Source organism: Stegodyphus dumicola, chromosome 12, assembly GCF_044657685.1.
Source record: "Stegodyphus dumicola isolate Sdum_Otavi_A_Nest chromosome 12, ASM4465768v1".
In the NCBI taxonomy this organism is placed as follows: Eukaryota; Metazoa; Arthropoda; class Arachnida; order Araneae; family Eresidae; genus Stegodyphus; species Stegodyphus dumicola.
Window position 1 is genome coordinate 100,858,006 of NC_140779.1, and position 23,032 is coordinate 100,881,037.

General features: G+C 32.4%; 1 protein-coding gene and 1 non-coding gene across 2 annotated transcripts in view; one reads left to right on the top strand and one right to left on the bottom strand.

Moving 5' to 3' along the window:
- The window catches only part of LOC118185123 (LIM domain transcription factor LMO4-like), a 380,922-nt gene that overhangs the window by 120,169 nt on the left and 237,721 nt on the right, over positions 1-23,032 (bottom strand). The gene's annotated exons all lie outside the window — the stretch shown is intronic.
- On the top strand, positions 1,903-1,992 carry TRNAM-CAU (transfer RNA methionine (anticodon CAU)). The gene is given in 2 exon segments: positions 1,903-1,939; positions 1,957-1,992. It is a non-coding gene; the product is annotated as a tRNA-Met (tRNA).

Sequence of the window (23,032 nt, forward strand, 5' to 3'; positions counted from 1 at the left end):
TTTCCTTGGGGCGCCAATTGTAGAAGTAATAGACAATTTTTCGAACAAAGAAACCGAAGAAATCCACAATCCCCTCGTCGGGACTTGAACTCTGCACCTCCCGATTGCTAGCCGAGCATGCTTTCCAATTAAAGCACGAAGGCACGCGAAAAGAATTAAAACAAAAGCTTACATTCTTTCCTACTTTAAGGGCGAATGGAAAGGCTGGTACCCAGTCGCCAGATCTCGGTGGAGACGAATTATCATCCACCACATTTTAATTAGGGAGCCACTGTAGAGTCACTGAATGTTTTTAGATTAAGGAAACTGAAGAAACGTGTAGTGCCCTCGCGAGGATTCGAACTCAGGACCTTCCAGTGTTAGCCAGACATGCTTCCAATCACACTACAAAGACATTGCGTCAAAGGAGAAAATCTTTACAAGTTTAGGAAAGAGAATGGAAAAAGAAGAAACAAATGTTGATCGATTGTTTAACATATGTTCACACATTATTGTAAAATACTGAAATTTACTTTATGAGCCATATATCCGAAGAGCAAAACACGAGGTGTTAATTACATACATAATCCATAATTAATGAATTTCATTATAATAGTTAACAGCTAACCTTTGGTTACCGTGTAATTTTATTATGAGTATTTCCACACACCTAAAGTTATAATTACGTCTCATAATTTTGCGCCATTAAATAATGTAAAATAATTACGGAGACATCACTAATACATTACACTGTAGCTTTACTTAGTCAATATCCTAATAAAGGATAGCTTTTAAATGTTGGACTTTAATACTGAAACACGAATATGACATTCCAACATTCAAGCGTTTAATTAATATGGCAATGACTTCACTCTAACTCTGAACTAACACTCAAAGAATGATTATTAATTAATAAATTAATTTGAAGCTATATGAGACTCTTAAGTATTGCTTAGCTGTTAAAAGTAATGTTTAATTAACTTAGTTATACATGCTTTATAAATTAGCTATTATATCATTGTTTAAAGTTGTTATATTATTTTGCTTATTATTGTTAAAAAAAGCAATTTTCTACCATAATCGAGTAAATTATTCATTGAATTTTTACACTCCCCCATCCCGAATAAAAGCTTCAGAGGGAGAGGCTACAATTCCAAATAATAAAATAGCTAATATTTGACCGAAACTACCTCAGAACTGTTACGTATAAACATGTTGAATACAATACAGAAGAAACAATACAGAAGATTTTTTTTTAAATTGTCGGCTTTAACTTTTAAAAAATACTTTTTAAAAAATTTCAAAAATATAAAAACAAAAACACATCTTCAAAAATACTATATTACATGCTTACTTTTATGCAAAATATTATTAATTTCGTATAAATAAATTATTGCAGTAAGCAGTGAGTTTATTTATTACGACAAAATACTGGAAAGCATCTACCTTTGAAAGAAAGCTATCGTGGAGGACTTTCTACCGGCTCGTATACATGTGGCCTTGTTCTACCAAAATAATAATAAATACGTCTCTTTCCTGTATCCCTTTCTTAATGGTTAGACACTATACAATGGTAGCAAACATTCTGCTGTCTAGGTACCGCTGCCTTGCTCAGGATACTGCACTCGCAGTGAACGGGAGAAACGATCGCAATCATTAGCCATATGGGATATTCGAATACGAACTCATCAACGTAATAGCTAAATATCTGGTACTTAAAAACAGGCACTTCATTAAAGTCATTTTTAACCGACCCGGCTTGCTCCGCAACCATGGTTACGGCATCTATGACAGATGGTCGAATCGCCTAATTATTTCTGTTTAGTGAATTGCTAGGTGAAAAGCGCATGAATGGAAGTTGACTTGAACAAGTCTCAAATGAGTTGGAAAAATAAGTACTATGCAGCGACACTGATACAGCAAGCCTCAGTAGCGCAGTAGGCAGCGCGTCAGTCTCATAATCCCCCGAAAAGAGGAATCTGAAGGTCGTGAGTTCGATCCTCACCCGGGGCAAACACCTTTTTTTATTAAATTCTTACTATTTGCCTCACACTCCCCGATAGCGTAATGGCAGACCGCACATTGAGTTGAACAATGTTAAGCAAATTTCGCTTAGTGCGCATGCTTGATGGTGTACCTTTGGCGCGGGGAGAAATATTGGCGACTAAGCAACCCTACGCTAGCTTATTCGTGATCACCATGGCTGTCGAGTGTGTTCGAGTGATGTTTACAATTGTAATGTTGTGGAACTTTGCTTATTAGTTATTTTAACGTCCATACCGATTGCACTTGCTTATTTTTCTAATATATATTTCATTGTAATTTGTCAATAATAGTGCATTTAATATTTGTTAACATATGTTCGTAATAATTCGTTATTTAAATGTAATTTGTTTACATGTTATAATTCAGTAATTGCAAACTGGAGTATCTCGCTTAGTTTGTTAGCGTATATTCGCGCTTTTATGTTATCATTTCAAAGAATTTAATAACTAGCATTAAGGAATTGTAAAACTTCTTCAGTGTTATTTGCAAGCACTTGTTATATCCCTCGGTGTTTCTTTATGTATGTACGAATGGAATGTACGGTAAATCCTGAATTGTTTTTATTGCTTAAAAGTATAATAAATAAATTTTCAACTAATATATCCTAAATTTAAGTCTTTTTCTGAACGAAAATTTGTACGGTTCCAAAGGAATGTGCAGAATTTCATAGGTATTATATTTTACATTTTGAATGCAAACACTGCTTCACATTACTTCGCAATAATTTCAGTTTTCTAGTTGTTTGAGCAATACAGCAAAAAATAGTATTTTAACACAGTAATTAATTTACATTTACATTATACTCTACGAAGATTTAAACGCCAGATTTGTTTACAATCAGATGGCGGTACATCTACCATATACCGTATTTATCTTCTTTTCAAATCGCGCCAACATAGTAATTACGCCAAATTGTTTTCTGGGCATGCGCAGTATGCGACATTCGTTTAACACTGTTCAACTCAATGTGCGGTCTGCCATTACGCCTCCCGATATATCTTGTTCAAATTTTCAATCGTTAATGAAATGCTTTTTATTCATCCACTCAAGTTCACGTTGTTTTAAACTTGTACTGGATGACACTTGATGTTAATGCAACTTTTTCACACATTAAATTTTTAAAAAATTTTTAATTAATTTTTTTTGTATTTTTTAAATTTTATTTTTGTTGACCTAAGTAGAAATTGACTTTATTTAACTAAATTAACTAAAATTAACTAAATTTTTTAAAATTTAATTAATTAATTTTCAATCGTTAATAAAATACTTTTTATTTCTCCACTCAAGTTCAAATACATTTTTTTCAACTTGTAGTGGATCACACTTTATGTTAATGCAGTTTTTTCACATAATTAAATTTTTAACTTAATTTTTTTTTTTTTATATTTATTTTTTATTTTATTCTATTTTTTGTATTTTTAAAATTTTTCTTTTTTTGACCTAAGTAGGAATTGAAAAAAATTATATTACTTGTTTATTCTTTGCTGACTTTTAAATTCTTTTCAAAATATTTGAATGATGATTGCCCCATTCCAAATTGATTCTGGTCTTTAGTTTGACACAAAATTTAATTGAAAAGACCTTCTTTGAGTTTTTACCTTTTTTTCTCATGTGAAAGGCATTATTCTTTAACCTTTTATTTTATTTTAACTTTCATAATTTTTACCCTATCAGATGACACTCTCTTTTGATGTAAAATATTTTTATCCTTTTGATGATGTGGAGGTAAAGGTTTCGGCCTACGTAGTCCGCGATCCTCACTTTTTGTTCAGATCATTTTTCAAACTGTTGCCACCAAATGCTATAATATAGCGAATATTAAAAAAAAAAAAAAAAAAAAAAAAAAAAAAAAAAAAAAAAAATCTACGTTTACCTATCGAGAATTCTATCAGGAATTTTAAATATATACTGTTTTTAAATATTTTGTGATTTTGCTCTTGAATTTTATGTGGTGTAAATTAGAAGAAAACTGTGTTTAATAATGAAAGTTAAAAAAAAAAAAGTTTATAACAAAAAGATAAAAAAAAAGTTTGTAAGTCATCTTGTTAAGAAAGCTGAGTACTGATATGATGAACTTGGAAAAGCCTGAAAAGCAAAGGGGAGGATGTATGGCAATACTTTACACTGTATAGAAAATAAAAAAAAATTACTGTGATTTCACTGCTGAACTTTATGTGGCATGAGAGCGAAGAAAGTGATGTTTTTTAATAAAATTAAAAATACAAAAAAACAAAAGTTAGCAGTGACCTCCAAGAGCAGATTGGTATACTGCCTACATAGCGAGAATATAAAAAAACCTTAACAAAACCTCTAGTGCGACGTTAGAACCTGAATTCTTTCAGATTTTCTTTTTTCTTTCATACCCCCCCCAACGTTGTTTTTAAATATTGAGTTCAAGATTTTTCCTTTGTTTTCAAAGGTGGAGTATCTGAAATCATGATACTCTCATATCTGAATCAATGCTAAATTCCAAGAAATAAACGACAGCAAATTGTTTATTTCTGGCAAAGTAAGCTCAAAAATTAAATAAAGAAACCCGCTATCACTGCCAAGGAAATCTATATTCGAAATGCTTTTTAGGCATGCGAGTAAAATAATCGGTTAACATAGCTAAGCAATTACGTTAAAAGGATGATACAGTGTTGTTTAAATTTTTCCTACACATACATATATATACAGATGAATATAGATATAGAGGTATGTAAAGGAAAAAGAATGTTTTTGACAACTCCACTTCGCGTCTCGGTATTTCATGTAATTGGTCATTAGGTACGGCTAGCAAAAGGGCATACGCACTGGATTCAGACACACAGAAGAAGACGCAAATAAGTATGGAGTAAGGAGGGAAAAAATCGAAAAATCTGCAACCTCAATAATTGCTTGGAAACCAAACAATCCTGGAAAAAAGAAAGAAAAAAATGTATAAAAAGAATTTTTTCCCCAATAAAAATACATGAAATGATCAGAGTGAAAACGGAATAAGTCCGCATCCCCTAAATTCCTTATTTGTGGAGTTAAAGGACAATACAATGGATTTGCAAAGGAATTCCAAAGGAGATATTTTCAAGCATTACATTCCAAAACATAAGCGAACATATATATGCTACACTATGTTAAGCGCGAAGCGCATATATGTGTATGACCACTATAATGCCAGTTATTAATAATAAAATCAAACGAGCATTATAATACCGAACAATATAAACAGCAATAAATAATATTGTATTTCCTCGTCTATTTCCCATCTTTTTTTATTATTTTTATCGTTTGAAAATCGAGCCGGAAAAATTATGCAAATAATTTAATTTTTCGAAAGACGCGGTTACAGTAAGGACATAACAAATGAAAAGTCGTCGTGGATAAACTACTGGTAACTATGACAATAATATTTATTTAAAAGAAATCTACATTGCAATAAGAATGAATAGTAATATTAACATTACAATATCTATTTAGATATCTTCATTTCTATTTTCCTAACTTATATCTCGCCCGTTCTTATTGTTGTTTCTGCTATTCCTCGGGCCTCAAATCGTCCATAGATAATTACAGAAGGTAAATGCGTAGCCAATTCGGCAAACTCGTAAACTGAATGTCAGCTCGCGATTGCTTCCCTGTAAGAGATCGGTTCTTGTATAAGGCTGACATTAAATTCAACATTTAGAAAGGAAAGGTTCAGCATGACCTTCGCAGATACTTTGCGAAGGTTTGGCTTGGTTAACAAGACGAAAACAATCACTACTTGCACGAATCTAATTTTTTTTTTTAAACTTAAGGGAGCCCGTTCTCGGAACGGACTGAAGAAGGGAAAAGTTATGAGAATATTTTTTTTAATTTTCAAAATCTGGAGCTAAGAAGTAAAATACAGGAGGAAATACGATAACGCGAAATAATATTCTGTGCTTGCAATTGTAATAAAATAAACAGTTAATTAATGCTTCCCTTTCACAAATATTTTTTTCCCTTTTCTCATATACATGAAATTAACATTAGTGTGTACTGTAACAATTAAAACGAATTTTGAAAAGTGTGTTTAGCAAGAATTTGTTACGGCACGCGATCTCTAAAATTTTAGCAGTGTGGTCATAACTCATAACATTTTATCTGTTGATTGAATTTTAGATTCCATTCGTTACGTAATTCGATAATTAATTACATCAGGATATTTTAAAACAATTTAAAACATCAGGATATTTTAAAGCAGTATAGGATAATAATTTTAAAACACGAAGTTCTCGGCACTTAAACCGAAAATATTTCTAATAATTTATGTTGGTTTTCTTTACTGTTTTTGTAAGATCATATTAATCTTGACAGTGCTAATGCTTAAAACAGTAACTTAATTGTTTCCTTAATAAATAGTTTAAAATTACTTTTCAGACTTTTAATATACACAAGGGAAAAAAATGTATATAAACACTACCACATGAAAGTGATATTATAAACAGAATATGCGAAAATATGAAAAAAAAAATTAAATTATGTACAGGAAACATACATACATATCCTGTATATATAAAATTATGTACAGGAAAGCTTGGAAACCTAGCATTCAGTGTAAGTATTAAGAGTTGAGAAAATTAGTGTATTACAGCAAATTTTCTTATTAACATTGATTACTTTTTCAAAAAGCTAAAACCTAAGAGAACATTTTACTGGTAATTCGGAAATATGCACGAAGGAAACATACAGCATTTTTACATAATATTCTTTATAAGAAAATTTACTCGATAATTTAGAACGGTAATAAGGTCGATTCTTAAATGGTTATAATAATTTAATTAACAATAAATACGTCAGAATGTATTCAGATTCCCAGTAACTAAGTACATAGATCTGGCAATATGTTTATATAATTTGTGTTTTTGATGCGGAAAATCTTTTTATGAAAATTTATAAGTCGATGTACATGTATTCAGTGTTTTGGTTTATATCTTAAATGTAAACATATATATTCATAAATTTTTGCATTAACTATGATCGAAAACCTGGTAAAATAAATAATCCATGAGTATTCTTTGTTAAATTCCGAAAGAAGTTTCTGTATTTTGTAAGATGAGAAGATATGCCTACGTGGAGGACTTTTGAAGAGAACTGGCTCGTTTCCAACTTTGAGAATGCAAAGGGAGTGAGAAAGCAGTCTTCCCAAAGCATTAAAATATTAGTATATGTAAGAAAAATGCGTTGAATAACATATATAAAAGGACACCTAGAATGAAACATGCGGTCAGGTGGGTGGAGCTACACCTCACAAACAACAAATCAACCCAGAATGAAACATCTGTTTAGCGGTTGGGTAAAAAAAATATATTAATAACTTTGGCACTCTGATTTCTCTATCACTGTCAAGTAATCTTCCATGTTGTGTTTGCTCTGTAAACCATAAAAGTTAGTACTAAAAAAAGGGTATTTTTAGATTTTTCTTAAAAAATAAATAAATAAAAAGTAGAAATACAAGTATCCTTCCTATAACACGGTAGGCAGGTTTTTATAAAATACCGGGTCGTGTGAAATCGTGTTATACGAGACTAAAAAACAATAAAAAATAGAGGGATGCATTCCAATTTTTTTTTTTTTTTTTTTTTTTAAATAAAATATTTTTAATGGTTCTCACAGTTGCCTCATTTAAATTTAGATTTTGCAGTGTCAAATGTCTTTTCTCCTTTTAACAAACGATTGAAAATTGTCTTTTCATCTCCAAAGAAATATATTTTCTTTTAAAAGTTGGCTTCCTACTTTCAAACATAGTTTGGGATTGAAACATAATTTCGCAGTACTTCTTTCTAAGAATGACAAAGCCCAAAAAACATACAAAAAAAAAAAAAAAAAAAAAAAAAAAAAAAAAAAATATTTAAACGTTTTTTGAAAATCACAACGATGTGAGACAATGCGGGTTTTCCTACAATTTAGTTTATTTTGTGTGTACAAATAAATACCAGGTTATTGTGTACTACACACGATGACATAGTACGCAATTTAATTTTGTACATGTCTAGAGTAAAAGTCGTAGTATCGATACTAAAGCGTTATAGGAGGGTTTACGCATATTTATTAACGTGCGAAACCGTGTTGTCGTGCTATAAAAGGGCTTCAGTTTTCTTATCGTCTAAAAACGAAACCGTGTTCAAGGAGGATATCTGTTAACAAATTTATAGCCAAAAACTTAAAATTTTAAGACAGCATTCCAAAGACAGATTCCAGACATGAAATAATGAAACCGCATTTATCGAATTTTATTCAGTTTAAATATAAATAATTTATTTAATTACGAATACAGGAGCTTGAATATTAAATATAAGGATCACTCCCCCATGACATTCAATATGTAAAAATAAAAATTTGCGGATGATAAAGAAACCTTAGGGAATTATAAATAAAAAAAAAAGCGCAAAACATGAATTAAATATGCGTTTAAAGAAGGTTAAAAATGGCAGTTGATTCTTATCATATTGCTAAACGTTTCAAACCTCCAACCTGGCTCTTAATTTTCAAGAACCTTGACTTAAAAATAATCACTAACAAACTGCGGCACGTACCCTTCGCCGCCCACTTTACAATAGGAAATGTATTTGAAAAATAAATAAATAAAAAGCGCTCACTAATGTAATCGGAGAGCGCATGAGACTCAAGTCACTGTTCCTCGCGGGGGCCCGTCCGTATACAACGTCTAACAACGGTATTTTTTCGTCGAGGCAGCCCCATTATACTTGGCCCTCAGACCCTGCGATCGCATTTGCAAGAAACAACGCTGCTACGAGACTATTCCGCTAAGAACCTCTCTGACAGATAATAATAGGGCCCCCTTTCCTTCAATTACAGCTCTGTGTATTGATAGGTTACTATGGAAACGGGAGCCAGATGTCCGAGCTCGCTATATTTCCACGGGTCTACCCTACAATAGGTCTTGGCGAGAAACGAGGCTGCATTATTTGGCGAGCATTCGGAACTCCAGCAGTTACGATTAGGTGAGTATCAGCAAACGAACAATAATTGTTTTGTATGATGATACAAAATTTTATAAATAATTTTATAAAATGATGATATAAAAAGAGCTATTTTTTATTCAAAGAAATTTTAGAATTCGTCAGTATTTTAATTCTTATTTCCGCGATACTCATATAAGAATAAAAAATCAGAAAAATCATTTATCTATATTACATATTTTAATCAATAAGAAAAAAAAAAACTGACTGCAAATATTATAGTTGAGGAAACAAAAGGGAGTTTGATTACTGACCGAATATAATTAAAACTTCAGCAATTTTTAAGAATAAAAACAGCGATGCCTCGAGTTCGTTTGTGTGCCAGCAAATATCACTTTACGCAAAAGGCAATGTAGTGTTGGTTTATTATTTCAACGGATTGGAAAAGAAACATGCCAATGTAAACTTCAAAATTAGAGGGAAAAAAAAAAGAAAACTTACTTTGCCGTAGAATTTGTATAAAACTCTATCGATTTCGAGGGCGATCAAACAAGGGTTCCTTATCTTTACGAGCAAAAAAAGAGGAGGATTTCTTTTTTCTCCTGAGAAGAAGACTAATCCGCTTGTGATCGCTTTCGAAATCCGTATAGTTTTGTTCAAATTCTATGGCAAACTAAGTTTTTTTTGTAGGCCAAAGGGGCAATTTGCCCAGAACGGCTATTAATTTAGTTTTGGCATTTCGCGTCGCCCATTATGAAACGGCGTTTCATTTTACAAACTGTTGCCACCAAATATTACAGCTCCACATTATATTAAAAAAGAAATTAAATAAAGAAGAATTTGGATGAATGTAGGTATGTTCTTAGTATATGAATTTGGATGAATGTAGGTATGTTTCGCACTGTGAAAAAACAACCGTACCTAGAGACATCAAATTTTGAATAACGCAGTTCTCCACTCGAATATGGGCACCTGGAAGCCAGAATTTGGAATTTATTTTTTATTATCTATTTCATGTTTTGTGAAACTTTAACGAATTCTTGATTAAAGATTTCAAAGCGAGCAATGGCAACACCGCACCGAGGGGGGAATTATGTTCAGCACGCGAGACTGTGTATCGGAAATACTAAAGATATGTTCTTTTTAAATATTTTGTGATATTAATGTTGAATTGAATTTTATGGTTTAATGCGAAGAACCAGATATTTAATAAATAAAGGTAGCACACAAAACGTTCCTTTGGGCGTAATATAAAATCTGAACGCTTTCAGATTTTTTTATTTATTTTTCTAATTTTAAAGTTTACGCTGGCATATCTTTCTTCTAATCTGTTTAAATAATAAACCAACACCTAAAAGTTCAAGAATTATATGCTTTTTCATCTTCGAAAGGTGATGTTTGGTGGCACACAGACGAACTCTAGACAATTTTTTACCAAAACATAAGACTTAAATCGATTTCTAAAGCTTCACTGACAAAAATAAATAAACAAAACTGCATCCGATCAGAATTTTATACCATTTCTCCCCAATATGGAAACATACGCTGCCCCCCCCAAAAGAAAGCGTAACATACCCAAAGTCTGCACAATAAAGCCCTTAGCCACTATTTTATAGCCACTATTTTATAAAGGCAGCATATTAGATACCGATTTCAAAATCGAAACTCTCAAATATTTCACTTCCAGAAACGCTGTCAGTTTTTATTACAATATATAAATAACTAAACATCATTAAAGCACTATAATTTCAATTCACAATCATTAAAAACGACCACAAAAAGAAGATGCGCATCCAGATAATACTCTTCTTTGGTTGAAACTGGCATCATTTTAAGGCGACACTTTTTGGCTTTCACCCAAAAAAAGAAATTTTAATATTCTTCATGGACATCCCACTCCTAATTATTACACCTAACTCTTGTACTTGCAACGGAGTTTAAAAAAAAGGGGGCTAGATTACGTTCAATAGTTTCATGCTACACCATTTAAGCCCATCCCGTAGAGCTAGGTGCTTAAAATCACCTGCATGTGCTAGTTGCATTACAAACTCTTCAAATTAGCATTACCTTAAGGCTTTCATAAACAAGCTTTTTTTACATATAAATTTGTCGCTGATAAATGTAATTTTTTTTTCTCTTTACGCTTAAGACTTTTTTTTTTTTTTTTTTTTTTTGTCAAAACATTTTAACTATTTAATTTAATTAAATAAATGTTAATTATATATTTGTGCTGACATTTTATATGGTAATAATTCTAACAACGGGGGTAAGGAGACTTCCGCCTCGGACCTCGATAGCTGTAGATAGGCCACTGCACAGGTGATTAAAATTCGAAGGCTTACCTTGATATGACTAGTAAAACACTAGATATTATAGCCACTCAACCGGCATGGTGGTTACTGACTCTGACTGCCGTACCGAAAAGCTTCGGTTCGAATACCGGAGAAGGCATGGCTGTTTGTAAATGTATAGTGTCTGTGCGGCATGGGGAAGTCCTCTCGGCAGGTTGTTGGCAGGGTAAGAGAGGATGGAAGACCTTCGAAACTGTTCCCCAGAATGCTCTCTCTCTCAAAATTGGAGGGCAGAACTAGCCAAAGTTTGGCTGTCACCTTCACCGTGCTCAGGGCGCTTGCCAACGGCAGATGCCTTTGATTCCTTGCCACGATAAACGTCGTGGACTTGTGCTAACCATGTCATAAAAGCAACAAGAAATCTATACATTGCAGCGCATAAGCCAGCAAGAAGAAAATTCAAGGCTACTTCAGAAAATCAAAATTAACCCATTTAGCAATCACGTACAAAAATACGCTTTTGTGAATTCTGGCATAGAAGCTGAGTATATGACGATTTTGTTCACGGAAAATGTTATTAATGACTAATTTTAACACCCAAACAATGCATATATGAAGACTGGTAAACTGCATATCCCTCTCTTCGTGTTATTGATAATAAATAACGCCTGCATTTCAAGTAGTTATGTCAGATGATTACAGCATTCAATAATGATTACAAATGTTCAATAGAATAACTACTTTTGAGGCATGAAAATCTTTATCGAGTTATGACGATTAAACTAAACCAAAATTCCTTGAATATTAGTCAAGAATAAAAAATTTTGAGATAAATAAAATTTTTAAATGTTTCAGTACGTAATCTGAACCATGTTAGGGTTCCTCTGCCGCTGGTGCTTAAAAATATTCAGCAGTTCTTAAATTATTTTCAGGGCGATCAAACACAAGTCTCTCTTCTTCAGGAGCAATTTTTTTTTCAGACCAAAATCAAAATTTTTAATTCTTTAATTTTAAATAATAAAACATGGCTTTCTTTCGAAACATGAATTTACTTACTCTTCTTTTTTATATAGAATATCCCCCCTCAAAAATATGTGTTGAGCTTAATAATTTAATATCTTCTCTTTTAGGTAGGAAAATAATGTCTCAAAAGTTTTCTGATGCTACTCAAGCATATAAACAAAATTATCGACGCCCCCCCAAAAAAGTGTATTCGAAGAAATGGAAAAAAAATCTAATAAATCGCCGCCTTAGATTTTTCAATAAAGTTCTCAGAAAATCTATATTAATTTAACATTTTGCTGTCATGGCTAATTCAAGAAAGCATATGTGATAAAATATTCGCAAATTAGTTCTTAATTTTTAACCAGGGAAAGGAAAACTTATCAGAAAAGTCGCTGAAATGATTCATTTAAACCATTTAAAAAACTTTTACGGAAAAAAAAAAAAAAAAAAAATACTCAAGTTATCACAGAAGTCAAAATGAAAGAAACTTTAAAACCATCGTTTGTCTGTCATATTAAAATAAGCGAAAACTGGGTATTCTTAAATTTGCGTCACAACTTTATGAGTCACATGAATACCGGTTGATGGAAAAAATTACTATAATAATACTACTATAGCGGCAAAGAGGCAACAAAATATTCTAAATGATTAAAGTAATAGTTGTATAACTAAGTTCAATGGCTAAGTGAAAAAAAAATGTATATTAATGAAGAAATAGAAATCTTCGAATGTCTTTCACAAAATCTTATCAAAATAAGAATTCTATATATTGGAATATAAGGTGATATTTTAAAACGAAAGCAAATTTAGGATCATTAATTTGTGATTATTTTAGATGAAGCAAGCAGAATTTATTATTTTTAGTCCAAAGGGGCTTTGTCCCTGAAGGACTATTGTTTTCGTTTTGCGATTTTGCGTCGAATCACTATAAATGTCCGTTTCACTTTTCAAACTGTTGCCATCCAATGTTAGAGTCCTGCATTATATTTGAAGAAATTAAATAACGAAAAATCTGCATAAATGTATGTCTATTTCTCGCATTGTAATAAAACAACGGTGCATAGAGCCATCAAATTTTGAATGACGTAATCCTCCTACGAATATGGGCATGTGGAAGACCAAATTTGAAATTTGGAATTAGTTTTATTATCGATTTCATATTTTGTAAAACTTTAACGAATTTTTGACTAACAAACTCAGCGATTTAAAAGCGAGCAACGGCGACACTCTACGGCGGGGGCGGGGGAACCTTTTTATCTACAGCGGGCGCGGAACTGTGTATCGGAAATTCTAAAGATATGATCCTTTTAAAATTATTTTGCGGCATTGCTAGTGAACTGAATTTTATGGTTTAAGTGCAAAGAACATGATATTTAATAAATAAAGGTAGCATACAAAACGTTAAAAAAACGCCCCTTTGGACGTAATTTAAAATCTGAAGCCTTTTAGATTTTTTTTTTTGGGGGGGGAGGACTTTTTTTTTTTTTTTTTTTTTTTTAATGGCGGGCACTAGACACTTCGGCTTTCGCCACTAGCTGGTTATTTTAGTTATTATGGAGGCACCTAATAGGCGGCCACCGTTAGCTCCTAAGACGAGCCAGACAATTTACATTCATGTCGAATTACATTCATGCTGGAATTCGAACCCAGGCCCTTCGGTGTCACAGTCGGCTCTCCTAACCACTACATCGTCTGAGAGGCAGGAACAGAATTTAATTCTTACAGTATAGCTACATTTCAGGCGTCGGCAACCTTTTTTGGCTGCGGGCCAAAATCAACCACAATGTGTATATTAAGAAGACGTTTCGGGGCAGCGGTATTTTTAGTTCAGAACAGTCTTGGTGAATAATAGGATTGTGAATAATTGAATTCTTGATGAATAATTGAATAATAGGATTAATCAGAAAATAATATTTACAAAACACTTAACTTTAAATATAAAAATTGAAATTAAAATTATTATAAAAGCAGGACATAATTGAATGAACTTATTTTTCTCTTCGATTATACTTTTTTATTTATTCTTCAAGTGCTCGTTTCATATTTATGTTTTAGAACTTATTTTCATATATTATACTTTATGTTCGGAACTCAAGTGGGCCACTTGAAATTATAAAATGGGTCACCCAGTGAGCATTGGGTGATAAGTTGCCGAAACCTGCTATAGTTGTAGAGGGTTCATAATATGGCTGAACATTTCGTACAACAAAACCGTTATCTTAGATTTACTGGTAGTGTTATAATAAGTTAATTGGTTATCTAAGGCAAGTACAAAAATATTGTTATTTTAACACAAAATATGAAAATTTCCACACAAGCTCTACAAAATCGTTTCAAAAGTTCAAGTTCTTTCATTCAGATATTTCATTTTTTCAAGACAATAAACACCGCTATAAATATACCTGCCTCACGTTATATCATATACCTGTTCTGAATTAATCAAAATACATTCTCGGTCTCCAGATTTAAATCCTATCATGCATAAAGAAATCAAAGTAAACAAACCATATCCTTAAAACAGCCATTGAATATAGAATTACAGGATGAATGGAGTGGTAAAAATGAATCCTAGAGTAACTGATAAGACAACACTAAGACAATCAGTTGCTGTAGCAAGCACGAGAACAAACACAAGGCGTTTGAAATGAGAAAAGCAATTAATTAAGCCAAATGCATTGATGATACAATTAAGAAAAGGAAGGAAGGCAAGCATAGCAGCGGCACAAATTAAGTTGCTACTCACTGAAACGGAACACATTAGCTTTTGAACTTAAACGGAGATAATTTCAGCCAATACTGGAATACTGCGCTGCTAATTAGACTGCTTCAAGCAGCAGCCGGTATAGACCACGCAGGTATTAATATGAAATTAACTAGCATGCAGGGTGGGCAACATAAACTGGCAACAGAGAATAACACTGATTTAATGTAAACTTGTCACTTGCATAAACTACACACTAGATAAACACTGTGACCTTGAAAGTAATATTTCATATCCATTTAAAAGAGCAACAGTTACATTTTATTAACCAATTCTGATTTTTGAAATTACGATTTATGCTGCTATCACTGCAAAATCATCAAAAGGGCCTCTTATCGATTCCTTCCCTCTTTAGATTAAAATTTGTTACCTAGAGCGTTTTTAAAGCACAATCAGTAAAGTAAATCTTAGCAAGCGCAGATTTGCGGAAGAGGTCATATCAAAACATCTCAAAACAACAACTGTTTCGTACAATATTCTGCTTTGTCAGGTGATAAAAAACGGCCAATCGCAACGGATCACTTTGGGGTTACCATGTAAAGAAGAAACTAGTTCTCCATTATAAGCAATGGCTGATGATGGGACATTCAACGCTGATAACATATTGGGTGTTGAAAACAATCAACTCAATTTTTTGCGAAAGGTAGGAAAAAATAGTGCGTTCTTTCTTTCAATGTTAAAGCAGGCAGAAACATTGTTTGAAACAGTTGTTCGTCCGAAACAAATGGATGTATGATAGCAGTTTCCATTTCATTTGCCCAAAGCTATTCTCTGCCTCTGGTCTTGTATAGTTTCCCACCGGCCGCCGAGAAATCAAGATTACTAGAAGCCATATGATTACAGTTACACAGAGCATTAATTACAGTTGTTCAATTGCAATACCCATTACAGTTAGTTATACAGGGACCAGACCCAATTGTCACCAAATGATGGCCAAATTCGGCGACTTTGGGCGATTTTTCACCAAATTTGGCGACAATGATTCGTCAAATCATCGCCAACTAGGCGATATCTCGCCATTTAGCGAGACAGCCATTTAGTCAAAGTTAAAAACCTGCTCCTGTATTCTAATTTTTTCGGCAGAGCAACGTCTCTTTAGATTTTCATTTTACATTATACAAAAAAGTAAAATTTCGCATATAATTTCAATAAAAGTATCTACATATGCAAAAATTTCGTAACAGTATTTATTAATTTTTCCCTAAAAAAATATTTCTACACATTCACAATTAGTTTTCGGCATGAATTCTTGAATATTCACGCACATTTTGTACGACAATTACAAGAATTAGCGAACATTATGTGTTATTGATTATACTTATTGCACAAACATTGTTAATATATATTAACGCTAAAGTAGACGTTACTTATGCGCCAGTTAATCTGCATACATTTAAGAAATGTAAATATAGTTTAAAATGCTAAATACAGAAAAAAATAAAATAAATAAAAATAAAAACTGCAAAATACTGTATACAGGTATAAGAATACAATACAATATCGTTCACAGATCCGCAACTTTTGAAAGTACAATGCTAAAATACTCTGCAATGAAACGTATAAAATCTACGCGAAAATAAAAGAATATGTGATAGCGCTTTTCTATATGACATACTTGCTATTTAAATACTGAATACTGATAAAAGTTCTACATATACAAAAAGCCGAACACTGAATATTGGCCCAAAAATATAATACTGAATATCGGTACAAAAATGCAATGCATTAACGCTTTACAAAATTACATATAGTTAATGATCATCAACCTCTCGAAAGGATTCCAGTTCGCAAGTTCCCAGTTCGAAAGGATTCCAGTTGATTTAACTGCCCCTCTGCCGCACAGACACTATACGCTTATATACATCCATACCTTCTTTGGTATTCGAGCTTGGGCCCATCTGTACGACAGTCACCATCATTAACCACGATCCCATTCGGGGCTCACAAAAACAAAGCAAATACAGGCAGAAATGGCTGGGACACCAGAATTTCAACATTGGTTGTACAGGTATAGTTCCGCAACACTAACGGTGCCATTCCGACCCAGTTTTGCGGGAGGAGAACACCCGGGATGCGGTCCGAAGATCTCGTACCCCTTTTCCCCTACCTCTCGGCAGGACTCTGGTTCGCAGTGTGTTTGGAGTGTAGCCTTGCCGCACTGACACTATACGCTTACAAACAAAAGCTTTCTTCTCCCGAGATTCGAAACCGAGCCCATCGGTAAGGCAGTTAACGTCGCTAACCATTATATCGGTCGGCATAAAAACAATATATCAAGTTAAACCTTTTTTGAATTAGATCCTTTTTCTAACTAAGAATCACTTAATTAAACGAACAACCATTTCTCAGTCACTGTATTCATCGGATTGTAAACACGCGATTTTCAGGGCGCTAAAGCTAGGGAAGAAAACACAATGACTTAATCATAATAAATTAATTAATATCATTGTATATGACTTAACTATTATTAACTATCACAATGACTTAACTATCATTGTAATGAATTTTTTAAAATGCTTATAAGGGAGACTGAGAAGTGGGACAGGAAAAGTACTTCAAAAAAGGGTAATTTTTAATATAAATAATTTTTTATTTATATTAGAATAATTTAATATAAAATAACCACATAATTTTTATTTCAATATAAAATAACCATATAATCAATTTTCATTTTATTTTAATATAAAAACCATATAATCGCTTTTATTTTTAATATAAAATAACATTTTAATAATAATAAATTTCATTTTAATATAAAATAACCATATAATTACTTTATTAAAGTTTTATAACACCAGTCGAGGATTCGATCAAACAATACACATGCTCACACACAATGCATAACAATACACAAACAATACACATGTCAGTTTGTTACGTGTAGTAACTCAATCAATGCAATATAGATTTAGAATAAGATTTCAAAGATGTCTCCACAAAACCATGTCTGATAACCATGGCCATGAGTGCTCCGAATAAAGGCGAATCTTCTAATTTGTTGAAATCCTCTAATTTCCTCTGTGCGGTAATGACAACACATGTTACAATCGTAAATGAGGAGGAGGCTGCTAGGACTTTGAAGCGCCTATTGTAAAGTAACAGACTACATAGAATTTTAAATCTTTATTACATCTTTTCAGTTGAAACTCCATTTTATTCGAAGATAATTAAGAGCAACTACAGAATTTAAGGAAGGAATCTGAAAGGAAAAATTTACCTCGCGGTTGTTTTAAAGAAAATTATAATTTTTACGGTATTTTACGATAATTACGACATGAAATTATTATTAATTTTGCTTTCGTTGTTGAATTACGCAAAATCTGAAATTCCTCCCCTTTTTTAATACGCTTCAAATGGATAATGTGTTTTAGTTGAGAAATTAATAAATCACAATACTGTGTTCTTCGCGTATTCCCCCCTCAATAGCATTTTAGCGATAAGTTCTAAAAATGTTCGCATCATTTCCCCCGTCTTTTATTATACACAGTTTTTTTTTCCTATGAGGGTATTTCATTGATAATTCCTTTAATTATCTTCATTTTTAATCCGAGTATTCAATTTATATTTACATTTTTGTATTAGCATTTCATCGATTTTTTTTTCCTTGTGTTTATTACTTGAAAGTATCTTGCGTTTATTCTTCGTTACGCCTAGTTGGCAGGTGTTCTCACACATTTTATGAACCTTTCCAAACATATGTTTTTACCGTACTTCTATTATTTACATTTCAGCTCATTGTGGCCTTAGGTACCGTTGATGTGTTTGATCTTTCCAAATCCAGATCTTTTGTTCGTCTCCTTCTTCCGATGTCCTGTTGGGAATAGCGGTCAAGACTCAGTCATGCGAGGTGATCCTGGGGCTTCACAAGGTAATTCAGCCGGGCGGCTCAGTTACCGTAAGATATCTGATCAATATCCGTGAGATATTGTAATGTTATTATTGCTATATATTTTTATTGAAATGTAGGTTTCTTTTAAAGAAATAATATTATGATATTTAATCAGGAGTTTAATCATGACAGCTTTTGTTATATTCTTACTGTAACCACGATCTTTGGAAATTTAATTACTTGCACAATTTTTCCCTTTCGATTTTCGAACGATAAATTTAGTTTAAATAAAGTGGGGGGGGGACACGCGAGGAAATACCGTAATGCGAATCATATTGATTGCAGTTTTATGTTTATTGAAAATCCATAGCGTTATTTTATCACGGGAAAAAAAAAAAAAAAAAAACACTAAATAACAAAATAAAAAGTATTACTAGACATATCTCATTATTAATTTAATACACATAACAAGTCTTTTAGATGACCTATATAATATTTCGCAAGATAAATAAATACATTACTTCAAATTACCTGGATATCCTTCTGATATTTGAAGCTGTTTTCAATTCAAACTAGTATAATTTTTATCTCTCACGCAAAGTTTTTTTTAAATATTTTTTAAGAAGGAATAGATTATTGTTATGCAAAATAAGCTCAGATATTCGATTTTGATAAACCAAATCCAATTTTGGCGAGTTTTCAAATCATTTGGCTTCTTTTCGACATGTAAAGAATAGTAACCCTGCGCAAGGCTGGACCAAAGAGTTATAGCATGTATTGGCGACTGTTACCTTAGCAACAACTAACAGACAGAATCACCCAGCGGAGTTTTCCCTTTAAATAGATCTCAATATATATATTCCCTAATTCTGCAAATAACGCACCGGCACGGCGTTGTTATTGGTTATTTTATTTCATATACTGTATTATACGTTTCCCTTATTTAAGAATAAAAAGAAATACAGCGTTGTTACCTTTATTAGAATGTTATATTATCGAACTGGTATTATAACAAGGAGAGTACTTCAACTTCAGTACATAAAACTTTTTTAAGGGGGAGCGAGAACACGTTTACCAATGAAAACTATTGTCAAATAATTCAATACCAAAAAGAAATACCCCTCTTTATTCTAAATAAAAGAGTCGGTGAGTTTAACACTGGAAACAAATAGTATTTTCATCGCAATTCAGCGTAATATACATCTTTAACGAATTGACTATTATAATGATGTTAAATAAGATTTACAAGTAGTCCATTTATGCATTATTTCAAAATTCCTGTTAAATACAGACTACAATTCTTTGGCGACTAAATATTACTTTTCAAAGATATTGTGTATGCAGTATTTTACTATTAAATTCAACATGTTTTAAGCACGATAACGTTTTACAATTTTCTTTAAAAAAAATAAAGTAAACAATTAAAATATAAAATGACTTCAAGCTTATGACTCCAATATAAAATGTCTGATGTGGTGTAACGTCTGAACACCCATTTTGGGTGAAAGAAAAGAACTGTTGTCTTGTAAATATTTATTTTAAAAACTTAATAAGAATTTCTTGATTAACATATTACTATTAATTAACATAATCAACTATTACAGCCATAATTCACACAATGGCCGCTGGATGCTGCCACGACGCTGGATTTGCATCTTCTCACGAGTCTTTCACTACATAAAAAGCTCACACAAAAGATCTTCTCTTTCGTTTTATTCAATTTCCGCAACACCTTCCCTCAAAGTTCTCCGTCAATTAGTCCCTGAACAAAACAGGAAGTTCTTCTCATTAAGCAGTGTGTCCGAGGTGTACATATGTCGTCACAGTGGCCATTACATTGACTTCCTATGGCCTATTGATTATGCACATTTTTGCTGCAATTCCTTTAAACTTATTTCATAGAGGTATATTTCTCATTTCGCGGCAAGGCAGAAATACATAAAAACTCAAAACATCTTCATGAAAAATCGAAAAATACAGAAAATGCTAAAACACAGTTAAAAACACAAATTTTATCAACGTATTCCTGCGAAGTCCCCTGACGTTTCACCTATGGACTGTCCGTTCGGTTTCTTGAAAAGAGCTCTTTCTAAGCGCAAACCCACCACGACGGATAGAAAGTAGTGGAAGAGGACTGGAAATCAATAAATACCTCTGGAAATTTTAAGAAAAGCCCTTCTACGATGGATATTACGGTCCAAACTTATAGTACAGAAAAAAAGACTATCAGATGGGGCACATATAAAAAAAAAATACTCTTTGCATTTTAATCATCAATTCAGCGTCCTCGAAATCTGTTTAAAAATGTTGTGTAAACACCTTTTGTAGATATGTGATCGGATGCTTTCAAACTGACGAATAAACAAGTAAAACATGATTCAAATCTTCCTAGCGAAATTTAAAATCTCAGAATATTTCCACAGCAGTTTATCTATTCCCTTAAAAAATAGGCTTTAAAAATTTAAATGTGTAATAAATAAGATAAATTTCTCAATACTCAGTGTGCATTCATGGATAGAGATAGCTGTAAAGAGCATTCTAAGCACACAAAAACAAATTAAAAAGCTCAGATCACTGCAGTCACCGGATCATGAGTTTTATTCGACAATTCAATTGAAAAAAAAAAATTATTTTTAACGGTGACAAAGAATATAATAAATACAAATAAGAAAGTAAATGGCTTCCTAAAATGCCAGAAGTGCTTTCTTACTTTTAATAAAAATAATGATCCAAAAAGTGAAGTCATTTGTAAATTTATGACATTAAGAAACCAATAAATAGTGGTGGATACTTAGAAAAGGAGGAGAAAGATTCGATTAAAAAAAAAGAATAGAAAAAGTATTCACACACATACACGAAACGATTTTGCTACGCTTTTCTTTACATTTCTTAAAATTCTTCAGAAAGGAATCTAATTGAAAAATGGAAAACGCACTTGACATTGCCACCTCACTAGATTATAATTACACTGTATAAAAGAGCAGCAATATAAAATCAAGTCTTTTAAAAAATTTAAGGGGAAAAAAGAACAACAACCAAAATGAGAGGACATCGAGTGACGGAAAGAAAAGAAAAATCGTCTGGTGAATCACCGCGGTGTCGTTCTAATTTTAAGAAGGAGAGGAAAATTGTCGTCTGCAACAATAGAGTGCTAACGATCATAATAAATGACGTAGCGCTAGCAGATGAGCCTCGCAGCCCAGCAGAACATTCGATTGTTAAGAACGGATGATTATAATGTAAGGGAGCAGGGCTGAGAAGGGGTGGCAATTTTTTCGTCTTAACGAATAAACGGGGCAAAATCTGCCCTCCTCCCCTAGGTTACATTTTCCCTCATTAAAAAGGTTTCAAAGAGCTGAAATAAGAATAGGGCGAAAATTACGCGGCGATTGTGATTGGAAATATAATTCTTCGCAGAAAGCGGTATGTTTGAATTTCAGTTGAATTTGAACAGTGAAGTAAACCTCGTTTGAATGCATTACAGTATAATAGAGTGCAATTTAGTGCCCCCCAGTGAATGTAACAGGTGGTCTAAGGAAATAAACTCAAGTGATTATGCACTATCATATTGCAATCTAACACAGAGTGATATATTTTAAACATGGATCCATTCAAATTCTCTGGAATTTAAAGGGCTTTAATAATCAAGCCACGGAATATCTTAGTTATCGTTTTGTTATAAGTTAAATCTCCCGTAACTAACATCTAAATTAACCGCAATATCAAAATAACGGCACTAAGTCTAAATTTAAATCCAAAATTTAGGCTAACGAGATAAAAAAAGTCAATGGTTTTTAATTTTGTATAAAATATAGTAAACATTACCCGAACACACTGAACTGTCTACAAGACGACCTTGTCATTCATATGCGGTGTAATGTATAATTTCATTAGGAACTAAAGTTTCTATGCGTACAAGCAATATTACTCATTTCTGAATTACTCGCATACTGTAAAATCCAGTGTTTCTCACTAATTAGAGGTATCTGATGTGGACACCACATGACTTCCTTGTACAAATTATACACATTTTTTGCTGCACTTCATTTAAACTTATTTCCTCGAATTTCATAAAAGATAAATTTCTCTTTCAATCAATTCAATTCTCATCTCGCGGCAAAGCAAAAATACATATAAATCTCAAAGCATCTTTCATTAAAAATTGTAAAATACAGAAAAACCTTAAGAACAGTTAAAA